This window comes from Arachis ipaensis, chromosome B07 (assembly GCF_000816755.2).
Source record: "Arachis ipaensis cultivar K30076 chromosome B07, Araip1.1, whole genome shotgun sequence".
Taxonomy (NCBI): domain Eukaryota; kingdom Viridiplantae; phylum Streptophyta; class Magnoliopsida; order Fabales; family Fabaceae; genus Arachis; species Arachis ipaensis.
The window spans coordinates 16776308-16782169 of NC_029791.2; positions in this window are offsets into that span (position 1 = coordinate 16776308).

The following is a 5862-nucleotide window of genomic DNA, read 5'->3' on the forward strand; positions in this document are numbered from 1 at the left end:
AGTTACGTATATATGGGTGAATTAGATGTGGATTATGTATATGCACAAGGTTAAAGTCAAAAAGGTAATATTTATGTTCTAACTCGATCCCAATCCCACAAGAATGGTATGGGTATACGAGTTATCGAACTCGGGTGTTCAGGGCCTTCGATTGAACTTGGATCTTGTGTTTTTAACCTGTTCTAAGTGATATCCAAAAGTTAAAGTGGTTTCTTTCTCCCTATCTCTAATACTTGGTTTATACTCTGAATGGTCACTTTAACAAGCCTATCTTTCAATCTCGAGCTGCGCGACTCGCGCACCGGCGCTTGCCACGCCGCTAGCCTCGGGCCTGTTTCCTCAATACCATCACTCTTCCTTCCATTCCCAATCCCTTCGAGGAAGAGAAGGGAACGACAATACCGCAGGGTCGTCGAATACTCCTTCTTCTCTCGACGACAAAGAAATTTACAAACCCAGGCCAACCTGGGTGCCCGGACCAAACCCGGGGACAAGTTGGCCAAGCCGGGAAGGCCAGGCTAAAACCCGGTTTAAAAACTTGAACCATAGTTTTAAGAGCAAAGCTGCTCAAGATAGGATAAAACTATAATCAAAACGTAAAAATTGAAAGGATTATTTTTAAATTAAATAATTGATTAATAAATGGCTAAAATCGCCCCAAATGTTGTACATTGTCTACCGTATAAAAAGCGTCTTTGTAAAACCCTGGTGTGGTAGAAAATGTAGGGTCCAACGTCATTTGAACTCCAACGTATAGGTTGAAAGTCAAACACAACAGGCAGACGAGGTGGAGACGGAGCAGAGCACAAACTCCTCGGACGTAGTGACCTGTAGTTAGACTAATTATAAATTGTGGTGGTACATGTTGATGCTAGTTGATGACGTAAGCTTTAACTTTGTTAGAAGAAGGTACTGGTCACTAATTTCTTTCACTCATTGTCTTGTTTAGTACGTTGTAACCAACACTTTAAGCTGTTTTTTTTTTGTTTGTTTGGGTACTCGATCTTCTTCTTCGTCATCCGGAATGTACCCAAAAACCTATCCCAAAGTCTAAGGTCAGCGGCCAAGGACCGGCCCCTCACCTGTTCAATGCTAAAAGCTACCTAAGTTTTTTTAAATTGGGACGGCCACTCAGTAGCTTTTTTTCGTTGCGTACTCGATGTTCTTCTTGGTCACCCGTCCCATAAGCTCTAAAAGCCTACTTGAATGGGGACGGCCACTCAGTGGCTTTTTATTTTTTACGTAATGTATCTTCTTCTTCGTCACCCTGAATGTTCCCATAAAGCTCTCCCAAAACATCACCCAGCGGCGATCTTCTTCTTCGTCATCCGTTGCAGAAGCCAAAGCCTAGTCGAATCGGGACAGTCACTCAGTGACTTCGTATGTCCGCTTACCCCATCTCCTTCTAATTGAATTGGGAATACTTGGAGGCTTTTTGGTGGTCAAGGCTTATTTTGAGGCTGTTTTGATTGAGCTTGGAGGGGCTGTGAATTGTGTTGTGAGGCTGCCTTGGGTGATACAAAGTGATCGGCCAAGGTATGGTTTAAGTTTCGCGCGTTTAACATTTAAGGTGTTGTGAAAACTTAGGCTAGAAGAACCGTAGGATAAGTTGAATTGGTTAGTTGCATTTAATGATTAGTCTTGTGATGATGTTGGCATAAATGGTGGATGAACATGTATTAGAATTTATGAGGTGTTGAAATTGTTAATTGTGTACTCTTGAAATTGAGTTAGTGATGGAAGTTATGGTCATGATTTGCTAGTGTCAAATATGTATGCTTGAGATCATTAATGAGGGTTGAATTATGTTAATGGAATTTGGTGGTTATGGTTTGTTTAGTTAGTTGAAGTTGATTTATGATTGGTTATGAATGAATGAAGGTAATGGGTTAATGAATTTTTGAAATGGAAGATTATGGTTGAAAGGAGTGGATTGTTGAATAATATACGAGTTTTATGAATTGATGTGGATATTAAAGTGTTGGAAGATAGTATCAATAAGATGGAGTTTGTTGTGTGCTAAATGTGCAGGTTATATTGGTAAGGAATGGGGTTTTGGTAAGAAAATGAGGTTTGGCAAAATTTGTAAAAGTGATTTTTAATGAACTTTGACAGTTCATAACTTACTCTTTAAATTTTGAATACAAATGAGATTTATTCTAAATTAAAGTGTGTTTAATCAGCTTGAGATTGATATAAAGTTTGAGAAAAATGGAATTTTGTAGAGAAAGTTATGGACAGTGGAAGATTGGTGTAAAAACTGTTATGCAGGTGGAAATTTTCTGGTTTTGCAGCTTCTGGGCAAACTGTTAGTTTTTGAATAAATGCACATCCACGAGTACGCGTGGCGTGAAATTTTAACGACGCATGCGCGAGAAGCATGTGTACACGTGTGTGCATTTCTATGCGTACGCATGACTCACGCGTACGCGTGACTACTGTCTGCCACAAAATCAGTTTTTGGCTGGTTTAAACCAATTCTCCACTTCTAAACCTCCATTTCTTCCTTTTAAGACTTAAGGTGTAGCACTAGGTCTAGTGGATAAATGAAGCTAGGAAAATAAGATAACTTGGGGGTGAAGTAAGATGTAAATGATGGCTTATATGAAGAGGGCAAGAATAATAAAGAAGTTTAATGCCATGGCTTGATAAATGATTGTTTATTGATTATGAAAATGAAATGGCTTATGAATGATGATATCTGAGATACGAGTTTCCCTGGGTAAAAACCGTGGCTTGTCACCGCGTGTTTCAGGTTGAATCTTGATACCCTATTGACCTTACGTCGTAAGGGTGACCGGGCACATATAAATTTCTAGGTATTGATAGCCCCCATTGAGTGATTATATGATGAATGAATGTGAAATCTATGCATAGACTCTTGGGGATGCGCGACGGGGGACAGTCTAAGGTTTTTGGACTTGTCGGGTTGGCTGGATAACTGACAGATGGGCCCCATCAGCCAAAGGACAGGCATGCATCATGTGCATTCGTTTGTTTTGTTTGCTATGCATTTCCTGAGTTTGCCTAACTGTATGTATACCTCCTGCTACCTGCTATACTTGCTACTTGCACTATCTGCCTATTACTTGTGCGTGAATTTGTCTGGTTGCTTGTCTTTGCTGAATTATGGATGACGGAGGAACGGAAGAAGGGTGAAATGGTTTGATGTTAGGTTAGGTTTAAGATTAAGTGAGTTTAGGAAGGTTTAGAATACCTACCCCTATTTATGGCTTCTGTTTAGAAATTAAGTTTTACAATTGTATGACGGAGTTCTAGGATTACCTCTGGCATTCCCAAGACCTTATTTATTATACGCGTGGTACCTTTACCATGCTGAGAACCTCCGGTTCTCATTCCATACTGTGTTGCTGTTTTCAGATGCAGATTGAGAGGCTCCTCGCTAGGCGTCTGGATTCCTGAAGCGGAATAGTCCCTAGGATATTTTGGTTTATCAGTTTATGTATATATGTACTTAGTTACTTAGCTTGCTCTCCAAGAAACTTGTTATTTTGTTCTTCATAGAGGTTACAGAAGAGTTAGGACTTTATTTCTTTATTTTGGGTAGTTTGGGATACTTGTATATATATGTAAATATTCTTCGGCCAGCCTTGGCTTCGCAGGCTGAGTTAGGAGCTAGTTTCACTGTATTCTTGGCTCTCTTTTCGTTCTCTTGCTTATTTATATTTATAATCCTTAGGTATCTTAGTAGGCAAGTAATCCTATTTCTTGAGCGTTGCGCTTTTCATTTTGCGATTTTGTTTTACCCATTTTCCAAGGCTCATAGTTAAGTATCTCAGTCTTATGACTTAAGCATAAGATTAAGTATGGTAGGGTGTTACATTATGGTATCAGAGCAGTTCGTTCCTCTAGAGCCTGAGGACAGACTGATTGTGCTTTTGTGCATTCTCTGTGTATGTGTTTATGTGCTATTAGGATATCTAACTGATATATGTGGCATAAACGTTCATGAGCATGCATTTGGGACTTTGAAATACTAAACTTGAGATATTGAGATTAATCACCTTAATATCACTTGTTTGGTGTGAACAGAAACCAAATGGCGTCTCGTGGGCGCGGTCGAGAGTGTAATCGAGGTCGAGGATGGAGAGTTAATGAGAACCATACCAGTAGATAGTTTGACTAATATCGTGCCGCAATGACGAGTGTTGTTGCTGCCATTGGTACTGTTGCTGCTACGACCATTCGAGTGATGGATGGGATGGAATCACAAGCTGGAACTAGCAACGATGGTGGTACTGAATATGAAGGTGGAAATAATGTTTTGAGTACAGGGGTACGAGTGGGATATCCAGAGCAGGTTAACACGGGACAGACAACGGGAGGAAGCTCAAGGAGGACTGAGGTAGCAAGGAATAATCGTCGGGAACCCTTCACAAAGAAAAAGGGAAATATTACACTTAGGAGCCAAAATTTCAAAAAGAATCATTTTGTCGCTTCACATTCTCAGCGCCAGAACAATGACCGAAGGAACGACAACCGTTCGGATCCGAATTCAGAAGGGCAAACTAGTGCTCAACCGGATGACTTAAGTTGCTCAAGACGCAAGAGGTACCATCCAATCAGACCATGCAGGGCCGGATTAGGCGTATGTTACAAGTGCGGGAGAACAGGGCATATGTCTTGGAATTGTTCATACAGAGAAAGTCGGGATGCAACCAAACCCGATTTTCAGACCCGAGGTAATTATGAAATAACAGTTGAATTTTTAACTTCCTTGCCTACCATTGATATGTAATATTTGTTCGTGACGCATAACGAGTTTCAGTAATCATGAGGTCCAAGTCGATGATTAGTCGAAAACTATTGGTTGTTGAGACAGAGTGATACTTAGCTAACTTAGAGGAGTGGTTAGGCTTTGAAAGGTTAAGGATTAAGTGACGTAGTGAAAGCAGGATGGACCATATAGTGGAATCAGGTTGGACCATATCTAAGGAATCAGGAGTGGTGAGGGCTACGCGGAGTTATTGTTCGGAATCCAGTGATAGTGAAACTTTGAGGAAGAGGAATAGAGCGAATTCAACCTTTAGCTGTTAATTGTTAAAAGGTAAGTGAAGATGAAACCAAATTCCTATACGAGAGAGTTTCTAAGACAATCCCTGAATGTGTGTCAAAACTTCCATTTCAGAGAGAAAGCGAGTTTGTGATAGGCTTAGTGCCGGAAGTGTAAGACCCGGTTAATTAATGGCTAATTAACCCATAAATGAGAATTTATTCTAGAAAGCCAAAAATGTTATTTTTATGGCTAAATGTGATAGAGGAGATTGAGACGAGAATTTCGGTACCAATTTTATAGAAATCGGACCAAGATTGGACCGAACGGGCCAAACCGGGCCAATCGGACCCAAAGTGGGCCCTTGGCCCAACTAAACTAAACCAAAACCCTAGTTTTCAGCACTCTCTCTCCTCACTTAGCACTCAAACACGCTGAAATTGGTATGGAGGGGGGAAGAACACTCTCTCAAGTTCTCTCCCTTGGTTGATCTTCAAACCACCATAACTTTTGATCTAGAGCTCCGATTGCCGCACCGTTTGTGGCCACACGTTCACCGCGGAGAGCTCTAAAAAACCCATACAATCAATCTTGAGGTAAGCCACGTTTTGCTCTTCGAAATTCCAGCCCTTGTTTTCGAGTTTCATGGGTGAAATGTTGAGATTTTAGGTTCTTTGATGTTATAGGACCCAACTCTCTTGAAGGAGAAGGTTAATCTTGTCTCCTTGGACCTTAGGTGTGGTAAGATTCTCAACTCTAGTGTAATTTGTTGTTCTATGATGTTTGGATATTGAGATGTTGTGTATGGATATGATGATTGTGGCTTAGGTTGTGTATATGTGAATATT